This window comes from Panthera uncia, chromosome D4, assembly GCF_023721935.1.
Source record: "Panthera uncia isolate 11264 chromosome D4, Puncia_PCG_1.0, whole genome shotgun sequence".
NCBI classification, from domain to species: domain Eukaryota; kingdom Metazoa; phylum Chordata; class Mammalia; order Carnivora; family Felidae; genus Panthera; species Panthera uncia.
In genome coordinates this window covers 1,414,930-1,417,977 of record NC_064807.1, presented here as the reverse complement: position 1 = coordinate 1,417,977, position 3,048 = coordinate 1,414,930, and positions in this window count along the sequence as shown.

Sequence of the window (3,048 nt, the reverse complement as noted above, 5' to 3'; positions counted from 1 at the left end):
CAGTGCAACTTCCGTCACCAAAGCACTCGCACTGCACCTTCAGCTTTTGAGCTCCTTAAAATCAACTTTACCAATTATGTCTCCAAAGCCCCTTGGAGTCGACAGAACAGGCAACTGAAAGGGCACCAGGAAGCTCTAGAATGTCTGATACCTTAATAGAATCTTCCCTACTGCCCAGAGACAGAGACTCCTCACACCAGGGTGGTGACAAGGTGAGACGCTGGGTGGCTCCTACCGCGACGGGCCCAGGCAGCCACGCGCCTCCCTGTGGGTAGGGGTGGAGGACACTGGCTCTGCGGCACCTGAATTGAGGAGGAAGGCCCCCGGTGCCCATGGGTTGCCACCCTCCCTACTGGACACACGGAAGGGAGGCACACGGAAGACAAGACAGTTCGGAAGGTGGATGGCCACACGCTCCATCCCTCCCTAGGCAAAGCCACCATAGGTGCCAGCGGTGAAGGCCAGCTGGGCTGCCGAGGTGCCCCAGCCCCGGAGATGGGGTGCAACACGGGCTCCCGCTTTCCTGGCTGCCTGTGCTTCCAGCCCAGCACAGCAGAGAGGGCTGCTTGGGAGCAAACACACCGGGAGAGGGTTCTGCCCCTAAAATGCAGCCGCCCCAACCACATCTTCACCCACCAACCCCGCTGGAGTCCTCCCAGCAAATCCTGAGCCACTGTGAGCGTGTGCAACCTCAGAGACCCTTCCCAGTCCTGCCAAAATAAGGTGCTCAGGAGGGACGTGACGGATCACAGGTGGGACAAGTTGGAACCTGTTATTTTAACGGTTATGTTTATTTTTACATGCACCGTCTACGACAAGTTATACTAATGCGCTATTTCAGGGAATGATACGAGGTTTCCTTCTGAAAGTAACAGGAGAGTGAAATACACTGCGGGGTCCTGGAGCAGAAAAGGGACAGCACGGGGAAAAACCTGCTGAGGTCTGTGCTATGGCTCACAGCACTGCCCCTGTGTTTCTGCCTCAGTTTCCATTCTTGCAGCATGGTCTGGTGAGATGCTGACTCCAGAGGAGTCCGTGTGACTGGTGAACAGACACTGAACCATTTTTGTAACTCTTTAAGTCTAAAATTCTCTAAAATAAAAAGTTATAAAGTATTCAAACTTTTAAAAAATGAGCTGTTGAATACAAAGTAAACAAGGATACAGGGCACATTGGATCTGAAAAGTCTTGGGTCAGCCCCAAAGCACCTGGGGGTGGGGAAGCACAGGGCTCATGTCACACACCTTCCCGTTAAAGCCGAGGGGGTCGGTGCAGGGGCAGGGAGAAAGGGTGCCCAGGGCTGTGAGGCCCATCCCAACCCTAACTTTCCCCATCCGGGCTCCTGCCCTGAGCCACCTGGGAATGCTACAGCTCAGGGCTCACTCCTGCAAGGGGCCCTCGATCACATGCACAGAAAATGTGCCCACGGCAGGGAAAGCAGAGCCCCTTTCAGATGCCAGGGCCGCCCTGTGTGGGTGGAGAGGAGTCTGGGCTGAGGGAAGGACCTGTACTCATGTTGGGTCAAATCAAGGACCTCCAGAGACAAATGGGCGATGAGGAGAGATGTCCCCAAATGTCCCCTTTAAGGTGTCAGGATGCATCCCTCTCCCCAACTCTGCCCTGGCCAGTCCAGCAAATGCCACCCACCAGGATGCCAGCCCTCAGCTTCTCCCCTGCCTGCCCCTCACTCCTAGGGTTCCCCCCACCCCCAATCTCAGAGCCTAGCTCAGAACTGGCCTGCCTTCCTCCTTCCCGACCTTTGGCCCCTGGGCAGCCAAAGGTCCTTCCAGGCCTTCCCCAAGCCTGGGCACCCAGGGAGCTCAGCAGGCCCTGGGTGGGGCGGGGGAGGAGAGAGAGTGCCCTCCACATCCAGGGCGCTCAGGGTCAGCTTCTCAGCATGTCTGGAACTGAGGAGCCCTGAAGGATCAGATGGCAGCTCTCACCCTTGGTCCGGCCATGAACTTGCAGAAGATGCCAGTTGGTGGGTGTGCATAGCAGCAACACACACACCGTTCTGGGGAGTCCAGTGTTTGCACCCCGGGGCAGGGGCTCTGCTGCCCTGGGCATCCACAGGAAGGCAGCCCCGGAGGCCCAGGGGATTTCAGTGGTGTCCCTGGCCGGTAGAGTCCCGCCCCCTCCTCACTGGGGTCCCTGTCACAGGCACTGGGCTGGGACCCTGGCCGGGAGCTGACCAACCTGAGCAGGTCCTGTCACATCCGGCTGCCTGGCTCCCCAACATCCACCCTTAAAATGAGCGGGAGGTTCTCCTCTCTGGGGGATCAGGGACCAGCCGCCACCACACACTCCAACCCCCCCCCCCCCCCCCCGTGCCCCCTGCCCTGCTCCTGGTGGGTCTGAGGCGGTATCCAGGAGGGCAACCGCGGTCCCGCCCAGGCCCAAACACGTGAGAACCTGTTGGAGCAGTTCGGACACCGCAATCACCATCTCTTCCTCCTCCCCATCTACTTCTGGGTGGGAAGGGGCCTCGCTTTGAAAACTAGGCGCAGGGCCAGGTCACAGCCCGGGGCAAAGGCCCAGCTTTACCTCCCCCCACCCCACGTCCCCCAGAGAGCCTAAGGTCAAGTCCGGCCCCGGGGGAGGGGGGGCGTCCCCGTAGCGAGCGGAGAAGGGGGAAACGGGGCACCACGCCGGCCCCCGAGAGGAGGCGGCAAAGCCGCGACACCCCCACCCGCACCGACGCCGTCCTGTCACCCACCCCCGCGGGGGGTTAGGGGGCGCCGGCCGGGGCCAGGGGGCTTGGGGGCTGCGGCGGAGGGTGGGCGCGCCGGACGCCCCCCACCCCCCACCCCTGGCCGGGGCCGCCGGCGTCCGGGCCGCCGCTCGCGCCTCTCCGGGGCCCGCGCGGGGAAAGTTCCTGCAACTTCGCGGGGGAGGCGGCGGGCCGGGCCTGGGCCTGGAGCCGGCCTCCCCGCGGCCCCGCTGTCAGCGGCCCGGCCCGCGGCGCCCCAACTCCCCGGTCCCCCGGCCCCCGGGCCCGCTTTGTGCGCCGCGCGAGGGGCGCCTGCCCGCCCGGCCCCCGCCCCGGGC